Source organism: Rhinopithecus roxellana, chromosome 2 (genome assembly GCF_007565055.1).
Source record: "Rhinopithecus roxellana isolate Shanxi Qingling chromosome 2, ASM756505v1, whole genome shotgun sequence".
Classification (NCBI taxonomy): Eukaryota; Metazoa; Chordata; class Mammalia; order Primates; family Cercopithecidae; genus Rhinopithecus; species Rhinopithecus roxellana.
In genome coordinates this window covers 11,982,353-12,006,782 of record NC_044550.1, presented here as the reverse complement: position 1 = coordinate 12,006,782, position 24,430 = coordinate 11,982,353, and the positions used below count along the sequence as shown (strand labels likewise).

Genomic DNA, 24,430 nt, shown 5'->3' with positions numbered 1-24,430 from the left:
TCATAGTGGTCCTCCAGTTAAAGCAGAGGCTTAGGGAGGTCACGTAATTAATGGAGTTTTATCTCAGGTCCAACATACAGTGGGTCCAGTGGGTCCCTGGACTCATCCTGTGGTCATTTCTCAAGTGCCAGAATGCATAATTGGCATAGACATACTTAGTAGCTGGCAGAACCCCCACATTGGCTCCCTGACTGGTAGGGTGAGGGCTATGATAATGGGAAAGCTCAAATGGAAGCCATTAGAGCTGCCTCTACCTAAAAAAATAGTAAATCAAAAACAATATCACATCCCTGCAGGGACTACAGAGATTAGTGCCACCATCAAAGTCTTGAAAGATGCAGGGGTGGTGATTCCCACCACATCACAATTCAGCTCTCCTATTTGGCCTGTGCAGAAGATAGATGGATCTTGGAGAATGACAGTGGATTATTGTAAGCTTAATCAAGTGGTGACTCCAACTGCAGCTGCTGTACCAGTTAGCACATCTCCTGGTACCTGGTGTGCAGCCATTGACTTGGCAGTTGCCTTTTTCTCCATTCCTGCCCATAAAGCCCACCAGAAGCCATTCGCCTTCAGCTGGTAAGGCCAGCAATATACCTTTTCTGTCCTACCTTAGGGGTATATCAACTCTCTGCCTTTGTGTCATAATCTTATTTGGAGAGCCCTTGATCACCTTTTGCTTCCACAAGGTATCACACTTGTCCATTACATTGATGACATTATGCTAATTGGATCCAGTGGGCAAGAAGTAACAAACACACTGGACTTATTGGTGAGACATTTGCATGCCAGAGGATGGGAAAAACATCTAACAAAAATTCAGACAGCTTCTACCTCAGTCAAATCTAGGGATCCAGTGGTGTGGGGCCTGTCAAGATATTCCTCCTAAGGTGAAAGATAAGTTGCTGCATTTGGCCCCTCCTACAACCAAGAAAGAGGCACAACGCCTAGGGGGCCTATTTGGATTTTGGAGGCAACACATTCCTCATTTGGGTGTGTTACTCTGGCCCATTTATCCAATGACCCGAAAGGCTGCCAGTTTTGAGTGGGGCCCGGAACAGGAGAAGGCTCGGCAACAGGTCCAGGCCGCTGTGCAAGCTGCTCTGCCGCTTGGGACATATGACCCAGCAGATCCAATGGTGCTTAAGGTGTCAGTGGCAGATAGGAGTGCTGTTTGGAATCTTTGGAAGGCCCCCATAGATGAATCACAGTGGAGGTTTCCAGAATTTTGAAGTAAGGCCCTGCCATCTTCTGTAGATAACTACTCTCCTTATGAGTGACAGCTCTTGGCCTGTTACTGGGTTTTGGTGGAAACTGAACGTTTGATGATGGGTCATCAAGTCATCATGTGACCAGAACTGCCTATCATGAACTGAGTGTTTTATGACCCATTTAGCTACAAAGTAGGTCAGGCACAGCAGCATTACATTATTAAATGGAAGTGGTATATATGTGATTGGGCTTGAGCAGGTCCTGAAAGCACAAGTAAGTTACATGGGAAAGTGGCTCAAATGCTCACGGTCTCCACTCCTGCCACCCTGCCTTCTCTCCCCCAGCCTGCACCAGTGGCCTCATGGGGAGTTCTCTATGATCAGTTGACAAAGGAAGAGAAGACTAGGGGTTTTTTTAAGAGCAGACACTTGGTTTTGCATGATACACAAGCACCACCTGAAAGTGGACAACTGCAGCACTACAGCCCCTTTCTAGGACATCCCTGAAGGATGGCAGTGAAGGGAAATCTTCCCAGTGAGCAGAACTTCAAGTAGTGCACCTACCTGTACACTTTGCATGGAAGGAGAAATGGCCAGATATGCAATTATATACTGATTCATGGGCTGTAGCCAATGGTCTGGCTAGATGGTCAGGGACTTGGAAGAAGTATGATTAGAAAATTGATGACAAAGAAATTTGAGAAAGAGGCATATGGATAGACCTCGCTAAGTGATCAAAAACTGTGAAGATACTTGTATCCCATGTGAGTGTTCACCCACGGGTAACCTCAGCAGAGGAGGAGTTTAATAATCAAGTAGATAAGATGACCCATTCTGTGGACACCACTCAGCCTCTTTCCCCAGTCACTCCTGTCATTGCCCAATGGGCCCATGAACAACATGGCCATGGTGGCTGTGGAGGTTACACATGGGCTCAGCAACATGGACCTCCACTCACCAAGGCTGCCCTGGCTATGGCCACTGCTGAGTGCCCAATTTGCCAGCAGTAGAGACCAACACTAAGCCCTCAATAAGGCATTATTCCTCGTGGTGATCAGCCAGATGCCTGGTAACAGGTTGATTATATTGAACCTCTTCCATCATTGAAAGGGCAGAGGTTTGTCCTCACTGGAATAGACACTTATTGTGGATATGGGTTTGCCTATCCTGCATGCAATGATTCTGCCAAGACTACCATCCGTGGGCTCATGGAATGCCTTATCCACTGTCATGGTATTGCTTCTGACCATGGCACTCGCTTTATGGCTAAAGAACTGCAGCAGTGGGCTCATGCTCATGGAATTCACTGGTCTTACCATGTTCCCCATTATCCTGAAGCAGCTGGATTGATAGAATGGTGGAATGCCCTGTTGAAGTCACAATTACAATGCCAACTAGGTGACAATACTTTGCCAGGGCTAGGGCAAAGTTCTCCAAAAGGCCATGTATGCTCTGAATCAGCATTCAATATACAGTACTGTTTCTTCCATAGCCAGGATTCATGGGTCCAGGAATCAAGGGGTGGAAATGGAAGTGGCACCACTTACCATCACCCCTAGTGATACACTAACAAAAATTTTGCTTCCTGTTTCTGTGACATTACGTTCTGCTGGCCTAGAGGTCCTAGTTCCAGTGGGAGAAATGTTGCCACCAGGAGACACACTGATTCCATTAAACTAGAAGTTAAGATTGCCACCTGGACACTTTGGACTCTTCCTACCTTTAAGTCCACAGGTTAAGAAGGGAGTTACAGTGTTGGCTGGGGTGATTGACTCAGACTATCAAGATGAAATCAGCTCACTACTCCACAACTCAGGTAAGGAAGAGTATGCATGGAATACAGGAGATCCCTTAGGGCTTAGTATTATCATGCTCTGTGATTTAGATCAATGGGAAACTACAATAGCCCAATCCAGGTAGTTGTCCCAGACTATTCAGAAATGAAGGTTTGGGTCACTCCACCAAGAAAAAAACCATGACCTGTTATGGTTCTTGATGAAGGCAAAGGAAATACGAATGGGTAGTAGAAGAAGGTAAACATCAATGGCCCTGTGACCAGTTGCAGAAATGGAGACTGTAATTGTCATGAGTATTTCCTCCTTCTTTTGTTAAAAACATGTGTGTGCATGTATACACTTGTACTAAGAAAATAACTTCATTTTATTTCTTTTTTCCTTTATCATGTGACATAAGATTTACTTACTTCATATCAGCATTTGAGTGTCATTAACTTTATGTAATAGTATTTGGGTTGGGGATTGGTGCATTTCTGGTTATATGAAGGATAGTTGCATTATGCTAGGCACAATTTTGACCTTATTATTGTTTTTATTTGAAGATTATGTATGATCTCAGGAAATGCGTATCAGTTAAAGTTGACAAGGGGTGGACTTGTGATGGTTAATACTGAGTGTCAACTTGATTGGATTGAGGGATGCAAAGGACTCATCCTGGGTGTGTCTATGCGGATGTTGCCAAAGGAGATTAACATTTGAGTCATCGGGCTGGGAAAGGGAGACCCACCCTTAATCTGGGTGGGCACCATCTAATCAGCTGCTATCACAGCTAGGATAAAAGCAGGCAGAAGAACGTGAAAAGGCTAGACTGGCTTAGCCTCCCAGGCTACATCTTTCTCCCAGGAAGCTGGATGCTTCCTGCCCTTGAACATCAGACTCCAAGTTCTTCAGCTTGGGGACTCAGACGGGTTTCCTTGCTTCTTAGCTTGCAGATGGCCTACTGTGGGACCTTGAGATTGTGTTAGTTAATACTACTTAAGAACTCCCCTATATATATAAATAACTATCCTATTAGTTCTGTCCCTCTAGAGAACTCTGACTAACCCCCCATCTCTACTAAAAATACAAAAAACATTAGCCGAGCATGGTAGTATGTGCCTATAATCCCAGCTACTTGGGAGACTGAGGCTTGCTTGAACCCAGGAGGAGGAGGTTGTAGTGATCTGAGATCATGCCACTGCATTCCAGCCTGGGTGACAGAGGGAGACTGTCTCAAAAAAAAAAAAAAAAAAAAGTTTTTCTTACATGAAACAAGTACAGTACTTTTAAAAAATTAATCACATATTTGTTTCAAATCAATTCATCAGCTTTTCCAAATATTGATATAATGATACTCTTTTCTCCAAAATATACAGGCAATCAAAATGCTGGAAAGGACTAGCTGGGAATGTTAGAAATTCAATAACATGTAAACTGACCCTTAAGCACTATTTCCAATTGCTGAAACATAAATGTAAATTGCTAGTACTTTCCAATAGAATTTTTACCAAAGATAGAATCGATCTGTATTTGCACTGTCCAGTACAGTAGCCACTACTGGTTATTGAATACTTGAAATGTAGACAGTGCAACTATGCACTAAAATTTTAATTTTATTTAGTTTTAGTTCATTTACATTTATATGGCTGTGTTGTGGCTGTTGGCTACAATATCGGATGGTGCATATCAGTCATCCCAGGATCTTATTAAAATGAAGATTCTACTTCAGTGGGTCTGCATTAGGGCCTCAGAGGCAGCATTCCTACCAAGTACCCACCTGGCGATGCCAATGCTGTGGGCGTATGGACTATACTCCCAGTGGCAAGAGCTTTAGTCAAGTGCAGTTAATCACCAATGACACTTTGCCACTTTGGAACCATGTCACTCCCTTCCTGATTCTCAAAGGTGTTTCTTCTGTTGTCAGGTGAACTTTATCAGAATATCGATTTTAAGCTTTAGAATATGTTCCTGAAATGCCTTCTTCTGCTGGTTCATGTTTACTTTATTAACCATTATAGACTTCTGGAGTAGTTTGAGCTGGCAGCATATTACACTCTTCTAGGGATCTTTTTCTGCTCATTTAAATCAATCTGGAACTGGGCTTCAGTATTTTTCGGAAGCTTCCCAGGTGATTCTAACACATAGCCCAGTTTGTAAATTTCAAATTAGTGTATGTTTTATAGTCAAGAGCTCAAAACCTTAATAACCAAAGTAATGTTAACACAGAGCATTGTTAATAAATTTATTGACATCCTGAATATTGACCTAGATTGGTCCACATTCCCCACTTTGACTCTTTTGAATCTAATCTGCTGCTTGCTTACACTGTGTAGACTGTTTTAAAATGCACTGGCCCCACCCTCTCAACAGCCCCACCAGTACTCCTACCTCATCACCAAGTGGAAAAAGTAAAGAGGGTACCAAGACTTTAACATTAAGAGATTTTAGATCTCTAGCTTATTTTTGCTCTAGGGAAAAAGCACCAAAATTATAAGGTTTTCTATTTAAGCATAGGTTGAGCATCCCTAATCAGAAAATCTGAAATCTGAAATGCTCCAAAATCTGAAACTTTTGGAGTACCAACATGACACTCAAAGAAAAATCTCACTGGAGCATTTCAGATTCTGGATTTTCAGGTTAGAGATGCTCAACCAGTTAGTATAATACAAACATTTCAAAAAAAAAAATCCAAGATCCAAAACACTTCTGGTCTCAAGCAGCTCGGATAAGGGATGCTCAACCTGTACTTTCTGAACAGGTAACTCTGGAGTTTTGCTTTTTGGCAGATGTCATCATCTTACCTAAACCAATGCATTTGCTTCTCTTCATCCTTCACTACACCAGCTCCTAGGTAAACAAAAGATATTATATTTTTTTAAATGGACTCAGTTAACTGCTGAATGCTAAGACTTAAAAGTCTACAGATATATTCTGTTGGTGCAAAGTTAATTGCAGTTTTTGCCATTACTTTTAGAACTCTAACCAGCAAACCTCTCCCCACCTCTTTCCCCCAGTAGAATAGCACCAGAGAAACAACGTTACCTTACCTTTCAGGTATCTTTACCCAAAATGAGCATAAAAATGTGCCACATGGAAATGAAAGCTCAGGGAATACAGCCACATATAAAGGAGAGAGATCATGGCTCCCACTGTGGCCAGGAGCTGCAAAAAAGAAAAAGTAGACAGGAGGAAAAGCATGAGAATCTACTACTTCAGCTATGGTTCAGATATGAAAGAAATGAGTGTACTGTATGAGAAAAGCATTTCAGGATGAATTTCACATGATTTAAAGAGGAAGTATATCCTTCAATGGCCTCTGTTGGGCAAAACATCTTTATTGTCACTAGTCTTTTATTTTAAGACAGTCTTATATTACTTTTTCTAGGTGAGACAAGATAACCGGATTGCATAATTAAATGAATTGGATGCTGACCAATAGGATCTTGGCAGTTTATAAAAGAAAAACAATTGAGGCAGAAACAAAAGCAGAAGTGAAAAAAAGAATGTATGTGTTTGTTGTTTGGGCGGGGACACGGTGAGGGGCTGAGATTTGGAGCAGAGGAAGATTCCTGTCCTGCTCTGTCACAGTCTGAAGAAGCCACAAGCCTGGCCCATTTTCCCAATATCTCCAGCTGCTTCTGAAGAACTGACAGACCCTCAGACTGCGCTTACAGCTTCCTTCCTAAAAAGGTCTTGACAAGCCTGTGGGTCCACAGAAGACGAAGGAAGATGAGATCTCACAGCCCAAACCATAGCCTAAGCTGACAATATGAGGATACTTCCTGAAAGAACCATGGCCTTAGCAGGAGCTTTGTCATCATCCTTCTTAGCAGTTTGAGCATGCTATCTACTTCTCTTCAGGAAGCCCTATTTTCCCATCATGAGAAGCTTGTACTTCAACGGATTGATGCCCAAAACAAGATCACATTGTCCAACCTAATCAGCATGGCCATTAGCATTTCCAGAGACTTGGCAGTCACCCTCTGAGATGTCAACACATACAGCTATCCATGGCTGACAGGGAAATAAATTCTGTGAGGCAACTATGAAACACAGCAAGACTGCAAACTGCACTAACACCATGGAAAGCTCAGTAGGCCCTAACCCATTGCCTGGGCATGCTTGGCTGGCTTCTAAGGAGGAGCTCGTAATCCGGAAAAAAATACAGTGGGAGCTGACCATTTTCCCTTTCAGGTGTGATGTATTTCTAAAAGAAGAAAGGAATGTTGCGTCTACCCCAAAAACCCAGGTCTCTAGTGCTGGCATGAAGGGTACAGATCTATTATTGACCCCAAGACCAAACTTGAACTTGAAAATTGGTGATTATTGGTGGTTATACATAATCATATATGACAAAGCCTGTATGACAGTCTTCGTGTTTATGTGTATATATATTAAATACTAATAGTATTCTTTGTATATTGTTGAATTTTTGTTTTTTGTTTTTTGGTGTGTGTTTGGTAGGACTGTTCTAATTTTTTTTCCTCCTCTACAGTAATTTCTGGATTCTGTTTCATGAATACACTACAGCCTTTTACAGTAATTCTGTATGTTACAGGCTTTCATAGCAGATGGATATCTGCTTTTAAGACTCCTCAAATCTTTTCTGAAATTATTTAATTTATTCAGTATTTGTTTTGAATGTGTTTAACACTGTTCTGATCACTGTAGATAAAATAGTGAGTGAAACAAGCAAAATGTCCTGCTCTATTATAGCTAATATTATAATGAGGATAGAGAAGTGAGGAAACAGACAACTAGTAAAACACATGAGATATTGGATACAATAAATGCCATAGAAAAGCATAAAGACTAGAAAGACATTAGGGAATATCTGTCTTTCTCTCCCTCACACACACAGCTGGGGGAAGCAAGCTACCATGTTGTAAATAGCCTTATGGATTGGGCCACATGATAAAGAACTGATGTCTCCAGTCAACAATTAGCAGGGCACCGGAGCCTGACAACAGCAAAGTGAGCTTGAAATCAGAACCTCCCTCAGTCAGGCCTTTCAGTGACTACAGCCCCAGCTGATAAATTGATTGCAGCCATACAAGAGAGCCTGGGGCCAGATGCCTGACCCACAGAAACCGTGAGATAATAAATGTGTATGTTTTACGCAACTAAGTTTCGAGTACTTTGTTACATAGCAACAGATAATGAACACAGGGCCTGTTGGCCATTTAAAGCACTTTGACTTTTACCCAGAGTAAAACAGAAAGGCACTGAAGGGTTTTAAGAGAGAAGTGATGTGATCTGGCATTTTTTAACAGAATTATTCTGGCCTCTGTGAAAATAGAGTGAAGGGAGGCAATGGCAGAAACCGAAATAACAGTTAGGGAGCTATCGTGAAAATGCAAGCAATACTGAAGATATGATGGGCTCATGATCCATGGTGGGAATGGAGGCAATAGCAAAACAATTCTGAAAACGCTCATATTAGATCTAAGAGCAACTGCTGTTTGGATGTGGGTGTGATAGAGATGGGAGAGTGTATACCTTTACTTTCTTCATTTGGGAGGCTTTCTTCATTTTCAATTTGTTTTGAAATTCTAATTTATTCTTTCAATTGGTGAATATTTATTAAAAGTCTACTATGCTGCTATGTCCCCTCCAAAATTCAGGTTGAAGCTTAATCCTCAATGCAACAGTATTAAGAGATGTGGACTTCGGGAAGTGATTAAGTCATGAAGGTCCTGCCCTTCTAAATGGCATTATAACCATTATTAAAAAGGGCTCTAGGTTGAAGAGAGTCTTGCCTTTCCACCTTCTGCCATGTGACGACATGGCAACAAAGTGCCATCTTGGAAGCAGGGAACAGGTCTTACCATGCACCAATGCCAGTACCTTGATCTTGGACTTTTTAGCCTCCAGAACTGTCGGAAATAAATTTCTGTTGCTTATAAATTGCTCAGTCTATGGTATTTTGTTATAGCAGCACAAACAGATTAAGACATGTGCCTGTTATATAGTCTGTATGCTTTTAAGACAGTCCAATCTTTAGTTTCAAATTTTTTTTTTCTAACTTTAGTGGGAAGCCATTGGCACACTTTTAGCAGAGAAGAGACATATGATTTATGTTTTAGAAAATCTATCTAGTTTTATATAGGGAATTAGCCATATGGGAGCAAGTGAAGAAGCAGGGAGACCAATTAGAAGACGACTGCAGTTGGGCGCAGTGGCACATGTTTGTAATCCCAGCTATTCTGGAGTCTAAGGAGGAAAGATGGTGGGAACTCAGAAGTTCAAGTCCAGTCTGGGCAACATAGCAAGACCCCACGTCTTGAAGGAAGGAAGGAAGAAAGGAAGAAAGGGAGGAAGCAAAAAAGAAGGAAGGAAAGAAGGAAGAGAGAAGAAAGGAAAGAGTTGAAGACATTAAAAACTGTATTTCTTAATATCTGAGAAGGAATTTTCAACACGTAAATGAAGCAGACTAAGAAGAATCTTGACTGGGCACTGTGGCATGCCTGTATTCCCAGCATTTTGGGAGGCCGAGGCGGGAAGATCACTTGAGGCCAGGAATTTGAGACCAGCCTGAGCAACATAGTGACACCCCATCTACATAAAATAAAAAACATTAGCTGGGCAGGGTGGCACATGCCTGTAGTCCCAGCTACTAGGCATCTGAGGCAGGAGGATCGCTTGAGCCCAGGAGTTCAAGACTGCAGTGAGCCACTGCACTCCAGCCTGGGCAACAGAGTAACACCCTGTCTCTAAAAATGAAAATACATAATAAAGAAAAAGAACCCCAAGGTATAGGATTAGAATTAAAAGTATCAGCATCAAGTCAGGTATAAAATACACACACACATACATAAACACATGCATAAATAAAAATAGTTACAATCATATGCTTGCATACATACATATGTACATGCATATATACATATATACATTTCCTAGCTCTTTCTACTGAAAACTCCCAATGCAATGACACCTCGGTAATGATGAACATGAGCTCCCAGATCATTGTTTCGTTCTTTTAATAAATGGTATCCTTCATTAAAAGAAATCAAGGGTAGGCTGGGCATGGTGGCTCACGCCAGTGATCTCAGCACTTTGGGAGGCCAAGGCAGGTGGATCACTTCAGGTCAGGAGTTCGAGACCAGCCTAGCCAACATGGTGAAATCCTGTCTCTACTAAAAATACAAAAAGTACCCGGGTGTGGTAGCACATGCCTGTAACCCCAGCTACTCAGGAGGCTGAGGCAGGAGAATCACTTGAACCCAAGAGGCAGAGGTTGCAGTGAATGGAGATCGTGCCACTGCACCCTAGCCTGGGCGACAGAGCAAGACTCCATCTCAAAAATAAATAAATAAATAAATAAATGGTTCTTTAAGAAATAGCTAACCCAGGGGACCCAGATCATTGTTTCATACCTTTAATGAATATTATCCTTTATTAAAATAAATCAAGGGTCCTTAAGAAATGGCTAGTTCATTTAATGGAATGAAAAAAGATACCTGGAGCATTTCGTTATCTCTAAAAAACATATACAATGATTGATGGAGATATGTCAAAAGGATACAGAAGCCTACTTAACAGGGCTAAAACTGGTCAAATCTGGGATAATATCCACATCACGATAAACAATATTATCAAATAAAAACTCAGTAACTAAAACTGGAATCCATGAATCCATACTAACATAAATAATAAAGAAATGTGAGAAGAGAAATTTATTTGTTATAGTAGAATACCAACTAATAATTGTAGAAAGAAGCAAATAAGGAAGCAGCCATTTGGCAACCCTCATTATGATGGTTGACTCAGGTGGAAATTGTCAATGAACGCTAATACTGATGTGGGAAACTCGATGAGAAATGGGATATTAGTGTAAAATCTTAGACGTCTTGCCTTCAAATGTTCATTGGTCTTAAAGAAAAATTGAGCCTTTAGAAATCTAGTAAATACTAACATAAAGATGTGCCCAAGATCAAGCAGCAGAACAGATCAACATTGTGTGGTGCCTCCTGACATGAGACACCAGGAAGAGCACAGCATCATTTCTGTGATATTCCTGCCACAAATGTATGACTTGTGTCTGGTCATGAGGAAACATCAGACAGACCCGTGTTTAGGGTTGTCCCATAGAATAAAAGGAATCCTTTCTTTAAAACCCAGGGACTTGAGAGAGAGTGAAACACTAAAATGTTCCAAATTGAAGGAATCTAAAGAGGCATGGCCACTAAATGTAATGCAATTTCCTGGATAGGATACTGGACCAAAAAGAGGAAGAAAACATTGTTGGGACAGTTGGCAAAATATGATCAAAGTTTGTGGATTCAATGGTGGTGTTCTATCAATGTTGATTTTCTTATTGGTAGCTAAGTATATTGTTACTATTATAGCAGAGTGTCCCAGTTTAGGGCATGTATATACTAAAGTATTTAGGGAGTAGAGGGACATCAGATAGGGGGAGAGAGAGAGAAGCAATAAATATATATACATAGTAAAATGTTAAGTAATCATCCAAATAAAAAGAATTGCTTTGTTCAGGCCGGGCAAGGTGACTCACACCTGTAATCCCAGCACTATGGGAAGCTAAGCTAGAAATATTGCTGGAGGCCAGAAGTTTGAGAACAACCTTAGCAACAAAGTAAGACCCCATCTCTATAAAACATTAAAAATTTGGCTGGGCATGATGGCACCAATTACTTGAGAGGATGAGAGAGGAGGATAGCTTGAGCTCAGGAGGTCAAGGTTACAGGGACCCATGATCACTCCGTTTCACTTCAGCCTGGGTGACAGAGCAAGACCCTGTCTGGAAATAAAAAATAATTTTGTTCTATTCTGGCAACATTTCTATAGGTTTGAAACTAGTTTAATTTTTTACTTTAAAAAGCAAATTGCAGTTCTTTAAATACATATATATATATACTTATGTATATGTATATATTTTATTGGTTTATAAAATCCATCTGCTAATTTCTTCTGTTCCTAAAGTTATAATTCATCTTGGCCAAAAAAAAAAAATATATATATATATATATATATATATATATATAGAGAGAGAGAGAGAGAGAGAGAGAGAGACTAATCGATAAAGAACAGCTAGGCAACATTTCACAATCAGCATATCCAAATGGCAATACTGATAAAGAAATAAACATTGAATAGTTTTGTCACTGTCATCTATAATTTTATACCATCACCTCAAAGTGGTGGGTCTGAACCTTTCTCCAAAATAAAGTTATGGCCATTTTTCATTATTTTTTCTAATTTTAAAAAGCCTCAAAAAAAGTGGAAATAAGATATTTTTTAAAGCCTCTTTTTTTTTCTTATAAACAATAAAGGTTACTTTTTTATATTTTCCCATGATTGTTTGACCCTTTGGTGTTTTTACACATGATCTTTTATCTAGGTTCATTGGCCGAAGTCTTGTGAAAATATCAATCTTTTAAGAAATTGCTTTATCTTCTTTCTCTTTTTGATTGTTTACTTCTTAAAATAACTTACATAGCTTGTGGTATAGGAGGTAGATACTAAACAAACAATAAAATATGCAAGTAAAATTACAACTGAGATAAGTGCTAGGATCAAATCATAGGGAGGTTCATGTTTTCATATCTTTGTATCAAAGAGCAAGGGTTAGCTTTTGGTAAGGTGAGGCTGAAGAGGGAGATAGAGGACAAAGTATGAAAAGACTTGACTAAATGCCATGCTAAAGATTTTGGTCTTCATACTCAGAGCAAATGGAAGTCTCTGGAAGGTTAATGTATGAAGGATAGGGAGGAAAGAAAAACATAATTTTGAGTTTCAAAACTATTCTGACCACAGTATAGAGTTGCAGTCTCTAATGTGGAGTATGCAAGATGTTCCACTGGACAAGGAAAAAATGCTCGAACTTCTACAAACACATATTAAAAACTTAAGCTTCGTTAATATTTATCCCAGTGATTCACTTAGTCAGTATGACAGGTGTCATGACTCATTTATGGCAGGTGAGGTAATATTAGGAAAGGATGAGCATTCCACAGTGTTGACTTTCACATATTGGCTGTGCCTCTGTTTATGTATGCCAGATTAAGTAGATTTATGGATATAGTGCTAGTTTAACTGAAATAATCTTCATAAAATAGACATACTCTTAAAAAGACTGCTGTAAAAAAAAAAAAAAAACCCATGTGATGAAGTAATACTAACATTGTAAGGCGTGGCAATCAATAAACTTCCGTGGGTTTCTGATTTGCATGACTCCAGTCACCAGAATAAGAGAACTAGGTGTAGGCATATTACATTAAAGACAGTGCAGGGGCCCATGACTTTGGTTTGGATCATATGGGGCTCAGAGAAAAACTGTAAAGCAGCCTGTTGGGTGTGAGTGTCTGGAATTTACAGATGTCTATACTAAACATTGAGTTGTCTAAGTAAAGGTGGTAATTTAGGATGTATAGGCTTTAATGAAATCTTAACTTTAAATATCAAAATTTCAATTTTTGAGAGCCTCAAATCTCTCTTGATCTGTCTTTCTCTATTGTCTATAATTAGAATTCTATATTTACTCTGATGTTTTTAAAGCTTTTTTAAAGTTAAAGGGCAAATGTGTTCAATCTTAGAAGTTTTTTTTTAACTTTTTAAAAATAAGTAAATGTATTAACGCCATTTTATATGGGTGTTGTTTAAAAGAGGCATTGAAATCAGCTCTTTCACTTTTTAAAGTATGAAACTTTCAAACATACAGAAAATGAATTAGATAGCTATGGACCCACCAGCCACATTTAACAGGTTTATATTTTGACATAGTTGCTTCAGATTTTTTTCTTAAAGAAATAAAGCATTACAGAAATAGAAACATATCTACCCTCATCTCTTCCCTTCTCTCTTCCCGGGGTAACTACTAAACCTGTATTAGAGGTTTGACATTCTAATGCATGTTTCTAAGGAAGAATGGGCTTAAGTTTTAGCTATATCAATATGGATAAATCTTTAAAATAAATGTTACAGTTAAAAAATGAAGTTGAATGATATTTTAGTAGTTCACGTGGTTAAATAAGAATAATAGTTAACCACAATAGCACCACCAAGGTTAACCAAAACATCACATTTCTTTATTCTTGGTTAGAATTTTTCAACCAGTATTGTATATGTATGTATCAACAATGAACAGAAGCCAGAGATTATTTTTAAATTTGTAGTTTGCTTGGTAGAAGTCTATTAAAACATAAAATTCATTGACAGTAAAATTTGTAAAGGATGCAAAGGGGTAGGTGTAGTGGCTAACACCTGTAATTCCAGCACTTTGAGAGGCTGAGTCAGCGGGATCACTTGAGCCCAGAAGTTGAAGACTAGTCTGGGCAACATAGCAAGATCCTGTCTCTCCAAAAAAATATTAAAATTATCTGGTAATGGTGCAAGCCTGTAGTTCTAGCTACTCAGGATGCTGAGGTAGGAGGATCACTTGAGCCTAGAAGGTTGAGGCTGCAGTGAGCCATGATCATGCCACTGCACTCCACCCTAGGTGACAAGAGCAAGACTCTGTATTAAAAAAAAAAAAAAAAAATCACATGCGATCCTAAGTGAAGTGATGAAAACACTGGGACAATTTCTGGTTTAGAACATATGCCTGGCTATGCAAAATTTGAGTCCCTGATCATGGTTAGTTAAATCTCTAGACTTGAGGACATAATTTGTGCTAAACTCTGGTTACAGAGATACACATATGACCTAAACCTTGCTTTCTACATTTCAAAGTTGTAGAGCAGAGATATAAACAAATCGTGAAACAGCATGATAAGCATTTTAGTACAAGTGCGGAATGTATAAAGTTCCAAGGGAGTAGGGGCAGTATCTACCTGATTCTGCGTTGTGGATTCTTTCAGGTTTTGCCACCCATACAACCAACATTTTTGGTCTAGAGAGCAGTTAACACATAATATTGCAATGCTCTTTTTCAACTGGTTTTTGAGGCACAGAGAAAAGCTCTGTCTTGAACATAGAGCACTGCTGTCCTTCTAAGTAGATCTTCAGGCCGGATGCGGTGGCTCACACCTGTAATCCCAGCACTTTGGGAGGCTGAGGCAGGTGGATCACCTAAGGTCAGGAGTTCGAGACCAGCCTAACCAACATGGTGAAACCCCATCTCTACTAAAAATTTAAAAATTAGCCAAGAATGGTGGTGAGCGCCTGTAATCCTAGCTAATTGGGAGGCTGAGGCAGGAGAATCACTTGAACTCAGGAGGCGGAGGTTGCAGTAAGCCAAGATCATACTACTGCACTCCAGCCTGGGCAACAAGAGCAAAACTCCCTCTCAAAAGAAGAAAAAAAACAAAGTAGAGCTTTGACATAAGTAACTCCAGTTTCATGTCATAAATCAGCAAATAGATGAGCACTCAGGTTTTGTGTATGGGAAGAAAATAATTTTTATATAAAAATGAAACAAATTATGAATGACCACTAAGGTCTCTTGTTCTTTATGTCTAAGATATATTTTATTTTACTTAATTATACATCAATTTTGTTCTCAATTATTAGTCTCAAATTACAAACTTTGATATACACAGTTCATTGTATTTCAAATTAAACATCTGAAAACCTTAGTTCTTAATCACAGAAGCCCCTATTTGGGTATATCAGGGCACCAGAGAGTCTGGTGAACGTTTTGACTGAGTTCCAAACATTACAATTACATTAGCAAAGTGCTTACCCTTTGTCTCCTCTGAATCCCAATGCCTTGACCTATATCCAATTCCTAAAGGCCTCATTCTAAATTCACTCTTGTTGTCACCTAGGAAGCAGTAGGCCAAATGAAAGAGAAGGATAGAGGAGATGGGAAAAGAGGGTTGGCTAAGGGAGGAAATGAAGGAAGAAAGAAGAGAAGAAGAAAAGGAAAAGGATTTGAGTTAGAATGCCAACTCTGTCCTTATTTGTTTTTTTAATTAAAAAACATTTTGATATGTAATATTTGTACGTATTTATAGGACTCATGTGATTTTTTAAAAAATGTTAAGGGTACAAGTGATATTTTGAAACATGCATACAATGTGTATTGTTATTTAATCTCTGGGGGTCACTTTTCTCATCTGTAAAATGGGGGTAAATATACTTCCCCATTCAGGTTTGTAAGAGTGAATAGACTATAAATAAATTATTTAGTTGAGTGCCTCACCACATTGTAGGTCCTTCAAAATAACTATTATTTATTGAGATTTTAATCTTTATGCAGCCCAGAAGCATTAGTAGGCAAAAAATAATAATAAAAATAAGGAAAGTCTTTGGAGGAAAGAAATTCATACTTAATGATGGAATTGTTAATATGTGTCATACAGCAAATGGACTTGAATTCCTCTGCTTCTACCATTTACTGGTTCTGTGACTTTGGGCAGGTTGCTTAACCTCTGAGCTTCCTCTACCTCATTCTTCAAATGGGGGTGATAATGTTAACAAGTTTATAGTATAAGATTTGAAAATTAAATGACATAGTGTGCACAAAGCACTCAGCACAGGGCCTGCCACACAGTGAGGGCTCACATTAACTGCTCCACTTTGCAGTCTGGGCACACCACTCTGCACCTCAGAAACTCCAGAAATCTGTTCAACACCCGAGTTTGCTTTTCACAATTTTTTTTTTTTTTGAGACAGAGTCCTGCTCTGTCACCCAGGCTGGAGTGCAGTGGGTGCAATGTCGGCTCACTGCAACCTCTGCCTCCCAGGTTCAAGCAATTCTCCTGCCTCAGCCTCCTGAGTTGCTGGGATCACAGGCATGTGCCATCATGACCGGCTAATTTTTTTTTTTTTTTTTTGTATTTGTAGTACAGACAGGGTTTCACTGTGTTAGCCAGGATGGTCTTGATCTCCTGATCTTGTGATCTACCTGCCTCAACCTCCCAAAGTGCTGGGAGTACAGGCGTAAGCCACCGTACCTTTTGTAATCTTGAACAAATTGCTATGTTCTTGGGCCTCTGTTTTCTTATCTAAACATTTTTAGAAAAAAAGTAGAAAAGTAAGATAGATGACCCATAAAGCCACTACAGGGATTAAGTAAGAAAATATATGCAAAATCACACATATCATAAAGCCTTTTACAAATGTATGGTGGCATTCGATCATGCCAAGTATTCATTTCTTGAACCCTCTCTTCTCTTAATATATGTGAGATATTCTTCTCTTTCTCGCCCTTAAATCTCCATGTTCCCTTAGGTTTCTTCATCAAACTTTCTCTGACCTTGTTGAGTTGACACACTTTCCTCCTGTGCTCTCAATTCACATGGCTCCAGACAGTACCATATGTGAATGACACCCAAGAATCTATTTCCAGGGCTTCTGTCCCTTCTGAGCTTCTGATTCAAATCCCCACTTGCACATCCCACGTAAAATTAAACTTTTCCAAAATTAAATTCACTATCTTCTGCCTTAGAACTCACCCCTTTTTCACTTCCTCTAATTCAATGACACCCAAGTCCTATCTAATTAAACTTCTAGTGTCTCAAAATTCACTTTCCTCCTTCTTGTCACAGACCCAATTCAGATCACCACCATCTCACCTGAATTATTCTTCGGTGTTTTAGTTCATCTCCAGGACTGTCCTGAGCCCTCCAATCCCTTCTATAGACCACAGCCGTGTGAATGAACTGTCCCTAAGCCAGGGTTAGATAAGCTTCCTTTTCTTCAGTAACAACATGTGTACTCACCCCCATTGCAGTAGCAATGATACTCTCACCTAACCCCATACACATACATTCACATGTATAAGTTCCACAAAGGAAAAGACATTTTGGTTATTTTCATTTATTTTTGTGTAACAACTGCCCAGCTAACTGCTTCATACGCTGTAGTTCTTTCAATGTTTGAATGAATAAAGGGAATGAGTTTGAGTGGAGCAGAACTTGAACTCAATTTACTGAATTTACTGATTATCTCTAGTTTGTCCTAGCTTCAACTTATCAGGAAAAGCCAGTGTAGGACACTCAAATATTTATTGAGTAATATAAAAACATAAGATACATTGATAATTGACAAAACTGAAATAGCTGAAACATATTTTTAAAAACCACTAAAAATAACCAGCAATAACAATTTTGAATTTGCCTTTGCACTGCCACAATGGCTTTTACTGATCAAGTTGACATTTAGGTTCACAATCCACATGAGAGAGCGAGAACAGGACAACAAAAAGGTCAAACAGAATTATGGCATTTTTTTCCAGGATATCTGACTTCCAAATAATGAGAGTCTCATAAAGAAATCAGAAAAAATAAAGAAGAAGAAGAAGGTATTCAACTAATGATTCAAGAAAATTTTCCAGAACTCAAAAACACGAGTTTCCAAACTGAAAGGTGTCACCGTGATACAAGGTGTCCAGCACATTGAGAAGAAAAACAGTCCTATAAATGCATATGACTGAGAAACTTCAGAACATCACATATAGAAAAGAAGATGCTAAAAGCTCCCGGAGAGGTGGAGAGGAGAAAGCAGTTCACATACCAACAAGCATGAATCTGAAGGCACCAGATGTCTCAGTACCAAAACTGGTACCTGCAACATAGTAGAACAATCCCTTCAAATTTTAAGAATGAAGTACTGCAAACCTAGAATTCTACACCCAGTCTAACTATAAATTAAGTGTGATGGTAGAATCAGGACATTTTCAGATGGGCAAGGTCTCAAAGTTCACCTCTCAGGCAGTCTCTCAGGAAGCTACTGGAAAATATGCCCCACCAAAAACAGGAGAGTAAGTCAATAAAGAGGAAGTCTTGGGATCCAGGAATAAGGATCTCAGACAGAAGGAAGGTGAAGGAAATGTCCCAGATGATGTGACAGGAAATCCCAGGAAGACAGCTGAGGGGCAGATGGGGAAGACAAGTAGCTCAGATAGGAGCATCAGGGTGGAAAGTGTATCTTCACGACAACAGGGAAACTGAGATTTCCTGAAGCGTTAGACTGTATTAAGAGGAAGTCAACACTTTGTGAAGCAACACAGGATGACCCTGGTAGCCATGAGCACACAGAAAACAAAGCAAAATTTTTTAAAAAGGTACAATTATAAGTACCCAGAAAACAAAGTTGTAAAAGAAAATAATTACAATCCCGATATACTACATTCATCAGTTATGAATGATATCTAATTGGTCATAATGAAAACTGAACATTGGTTTAGCCAAATAAAGCTGTAGCTATACTGAGAAAAGAAGTAGAAGGTAACTGTGATTGAGGGGGTAGGAGGGCAGGGGTTAGAAATAACAAACCATAGGAAAATAAAAAATTGAAAAAATAGCATTAAATGAGTGTTCTTAGACGTACAGCAGTAGATGCCAGGAAAAAGAGCTGAGAGAATTAAAAATGGTTTTCTCTGAGGAGCAATAATGAGGGGAAGGAACAGAAGAATGATGTTTTTAAATTATTAGCCTTGTGAAATATTTGACTTTTTAAGCTATGTATGTGCATAGCTTTGAAAATAAAAATTTAGTTTAAAGAATAGAAAAATTGCTTTATATTCAAAAATTCAAATATAATGCATAAATAATGACAAATAACATCTCAGATGGTTGGCCTAGGAAAACAAGTATTGAACATGTTTACATCTATGTGATTTCCTGCCGGTACATACTAAAGGTAATAATTCACAGCTAGCAATACTATCAGCACACTTTCTGAGATGTGACATTTCCACCTTCAGTACTATCATTGTATACTATAACTATTTGTTCTGCCAAAATTAAAAGGAGCTTTCAGCTGCAGAGTCCTATTTGGCACCTAGTAATCCACCTCTTGATCTGATACCTGAAAAAAATTTCGATGTAAGCAGGGAATGAAAATAATGTTTTCATCATTCATTGCCATCATGATATGTTTGTCACAACTGTTTTAATTTACTCCCACACTTATAGCAATGAGAACTAACATAGCACTAGAATTTAGTTAACTGCTGTAAATGCCAAAACAAAACAAAATTTTGACACTGTAAGAGCCATAAATATTTTCATGAGGTCTTTCTGCTGTACTGTAAATAGTTGCAAATTATAGATGTTTTGGAGAGATCATCAGTTTTAAAGCTCTTAGAACTCAAAAGACCTACTGCTGTTATTAATAATTGATATTTCACATGACTAGTTAAATAGCCGTATAAATTTATCAGCATTGCACAGGAGGGAGATGTGTGTCTTCTCCTTTTTTAATCAGTGTGTTTTTAGGTGGCTAGTGATAATTAACCCAAAGCAGATAGGAAACCTTGGATATAACAACAAAAACCAAAGAGCAATCTGTTTCCTTTCACAATTCAGGGCTACCCATATTATTCAACCTATAAAAGGAAATCACACCCATTTTACATTTTTATTTGCATGCAGCTGTAATTACCAGGCAATGAACTAATGAAATAGGGCCTATTAAGAAAGGACAGCTTCCAAGAAATCAGCTATTTATCTTGTTGCTAGAGAAAAGAACTCTCTTCTAAGGAGGAATCCTGAACCATTAATGATATATCCAGTAAGTTCTCAGTTTTCTGGACTGATAAACGGAAGTTGTTTTCAGATCTGAACCAAAGACTAGAATTCCATTGTGTTGTTTTTAAGTCAATGGAAATCTAAACCTCTTAAGTTTCAACTGAGGGACTAAAGGGGATTAAAATCTTTCATGTTGTATCTCTGAAAAAATATTCAAGATATTGCTAATAGTGGTTGCCTCTAGGAGGAGGATTGGGTGGGTGAAGGTTAGGATAGAGGGATTTCTGATTGCTACCTAACTTTTCAATTTTGTACCACATGCATATATTACTATAATTTTTTTTTTTTTTTTTTTTTTTTTTTACAAACGCTATATAGGGCCAGGCATGGTGCTTCATGCCTATAATTCCAGTACTTTGGAAGGCTAAGGCAGAAGGATCTCTTGAGCACAGGAGTTTGAGACCAGCCTAAGTAACAAAGCAAGACCTCATCTCTACAAAAACTAGAGAAAATTAGCTGGGTGTAGTGGCATGCACGTATAGTCCCATCTACTTGGGAGGTTGAGGAGGGAGGATTGCTTGAGCCCAGGAAGTCAAGGATGCAGTGAGCCGTGATCGTGCCATGTACTCCAGCCTGGGCAACAGAGTGAGAGCTTGTCTCAAAAAAAAAAAAAAAAAAAAAAAAAAGCTATATGTGAAGATTTATCTATAGTCTTACCATCTTCATATACTTCCTCTCACTCAGACATCACTGTTGTCTGTTAGCACAACAATTACAGTAGTTTAGTAGTTTCTGTTCAAGAATATTCTGTAGAAACTGAGGTTCTACATTTATATATTCCCTGGCTTTTTATTGCTGTTGTTTTTATGAGCTTTTCTCTAACTTCCTGAGTGTGAGTGTGTGTGTGTGTGTGTGTGTGTGTGTGTGTACAGCTGGGAGCTGTTTATGCTCCTTAAAAATCCTTCTAGTTTTATTTATTTGAGAGATATCAAGGAAAGGCAATGCCCATTAGCCGTCAAGTAAGAGAAAAGGAATGCAGATAGAGTAGTAGTGTACTTAAATGGAGCTGTGGAGAATAATATAAATCAAAACTGTCATTCTTGAGAGCCTAAAGTTGTACTTCTAGCTGCCAAAGATGTCTAAAATAAGAATTAATCTGCACATTTGTATCTATTGATAAATACATTGTTTTTATTTGGCCATCACAAAATTGCTAGCATTCCCTCCTTTCACCACTTGTGTAACTCCTATAGCTTTTATTTACCTGTATTTAAATAATCCACTCTCTAATACCGTAGGGTAAGAGTATGTTAAAACATGAGTGAGCTGTTTGAGAACCCTACTAACACTATAACATGATTTTTATTCCTTTTATTCAGCATTTCAATTTTTAAAAAGCTTTATATTTTCAATATCAAACTTAAGCTAATTTTTAAAAAGAAACATTAACTAAAATTGATAATAATCCTTCAATTTTTCAGCCAAATTTATAAAAATCAGACTATGTTTATGTGATTTCTAGCAACTGGCTAAAAAACTGGAAAATGTAAAGCTAGCTATCTGGTGTCAAGTAATTATTTTTACTGAATTTTGATGAGTTATTTACCTCTTGGGTTAATGTGTATTTTAAAATATATTAACTGGTTAATTCAGGAAGTCCAAATTTGTGTGTATATATAAAATTGGGAGAGTTGTTTTGTAGAGGCAGAGATTTTCAGTATTGCCCATGCTGGTCTCAAACTTCTGGCCTCAAGCAATCCTCTCACCTCAGCCTCCCAAAAGTACCGGGGTTACAGAGGTTAAGAGCTTTGTGGGGTTTTTAACATGTGTGATAACCTTGAATAAATTGATCTTCAATACATTTTCCAGGAAAGCTAAAGTACTTCATCTATAAACACTTAAATCTAGAGCAGGGGTCCCAACCCCTGGGCCATGGACTGGTACCAGTCTACGGCCTGCTAGGAACCCTGCTGTGCAGCAGGAGGTGATCAGCAGGAGGTGATCAGCAGAGCTACAGAGCATTATTGCCCAAGCTCCACCTCCTGTTAGATCAGTGGCAGCATTATATTCTCATAGGAGTGCGAATTCGATTGTGAACTGTGCATGCGAGGGGTCTAGGTTCACACTCTTTATGAGAATCTAATGCCTGATGATCTGTTACTGTCTTCCATCACCCCCAGATGGGACCCTCTAGTTGCAGGAAAACAAGCTCAGGGCTTCCACCAATTTTACATTATGGTGAGTTGTATAATTATTTCATTATATATTACAATGTAATAATAATGGAAATAAAGTGCACAATAAATGTAATGTGCTTGAATCATCAGTTAGTGGAAAAACTGTCCTCCATGAAACCAGTCCCTGGTGCCAAAAAAGATTGGGGACCACAGATCTAGAACTTTACGGAAAAACACAATGTGGTTGCTGTTTTTATGTAACTATGACTTACAAGTAGTAGCATTCCTCGCTCTTGCCCAATTCTGTCTTGTGTCTTGGAACTGAACACTCACCTCCCATTTATTCCATGAATTCGAAGTGTGTGTCTTGTACTTCTGGGGTAGATTTGTTCCAAGGATGTGTATATCAGTTGCCTGGGTTCTCCCTTGCCGTTTTTGAGGCATCAAGAACAGCATCATCTTTTTCTTCTCCTGCTGGCTTCTCTGTTCTGTCTTCTGCAGTAGCAGAGGACTTTTGTTTGTTATGTCTGGCTTAGTAGGGACTCTCCAGGGGTCCCTTAGTCTTCCCTTCCACTTCCCTCAATTCCTATTCCCTTTCATCCTCCCTCCAGGTCCAGAAGCTGGTTTTCCTCTTCTGATTTATGCCTGAGGCAAAGCAGCTGTCTTTTAAAGATAAGAACCAGAAAATAGATATATCAAACAGACGTAAAGAATAATATAGGAAAGACAAGAAGTCCCTTTCCCTAAAAATAGCTTTGTCATTAGCTCTTTTTATGCTGAACATCCAGATTTATTTCCCATTGTCCCTTTGCTTGAATAAACCAAGTCAGTCAAACTACCTCACCTGATGAGAAAGAAAACAGTGAAAAGGAAATCCTCTAGGCCAGACTGATTTAACCAAAGTAATATAATATGAAAAGTGGCTAACTTGAATCTTCTTTTTTGGTAAATGTTAAAATTATAGCATAACCACAAAGGAAGAGTTTGGGGACACAAAAAAAGAATAGGATAAAAAGACTTACTGGAAGAAAATGAACTGTGAATACCTAGTAAAATGAGAAGCAAAGAAAGCACATGCATATTATATATACATATTTAAATAAGCATGCATAAGAAAGCATGAAGCATAGTTAGATTTTATATACTACATATTCATGGGAGGATTGAGGAGGAGAAGTCAGAGTTGAATGGCTGCACTCACTGAACAGGAGAAACCCTGAGATTCCAAAGAATAAGGTAAATTGTCAGCTGCCACTGCCACCTCTATCTTTCCTCTTGGGAGCTGTGGTCCCGGAAGAGGCAGATGTAGAAGAGAGCCTCTAGGATGAGAATGATGATCCCAGTAGTGCTTTGCTTCCCTGGATATTCCTCAAGGGTAAAATTGCATCACAAATGTATATGCATCAAGAACTAGTATCACTGGTTCCATCTGTAGGATGTAAATTACAATGTAGTAAAGAGAAAGGTCAATGCATACTCTGCATAGGGGTTAAGTGCATGGGTTTCAGTGTCAGACAGGCAGTGTTAAGACCCTAGGACATGTGATGTAGAACCTTGTTACACAATGTATGATCCACAAGCCAACATTGTTGGCCTTGACCTGGGAGCTGATTAAAAATGCAGAATCTCAGGATTCACCCCAGACCTACCAAGTCAGAATTTGCAAATTATCAAGACTCTTGGGTGATTCTTTTGCACATAAAGTTTGAGAAACACTGGTCTGGGGTAAGTTTCTTAATCTATTCCTGTCTTAGCTTTCTCATTTCTAAAATGGGCATACCAGTACCTACTTCCTAGAGATGTGGGGATTAAATGAGGAATACATGTAGAGAGACAGCCAATGTCCAATAACTGCTAATGAAGACAAGTCATAAAATATGGTTCAG

The 24,430-nt window shown here is 38.8% G+C and overlaps 1 long non-coding RNA gene across 1 annotated transcript in view; it reads right to left on the bottom strand.

The window, feature by feature from the left end:
* LOC104668851 overlaps positions 1-24,430 on the bottom strand; it is an 82,122-nt gene that overhangs the window by 6,548 nt on the left and 51,144 nt on the right. Inside the window, exon 2 of the long non-coding RNA XR_748899.2 lies at positions 5,788-5,833. This is a non-coding gene — a long non-coding RNA (uncharacterized LOC104668851). The remainder of the gene's footprint in view (positions 1-5,787; positions 5,834-24,430) is intronic.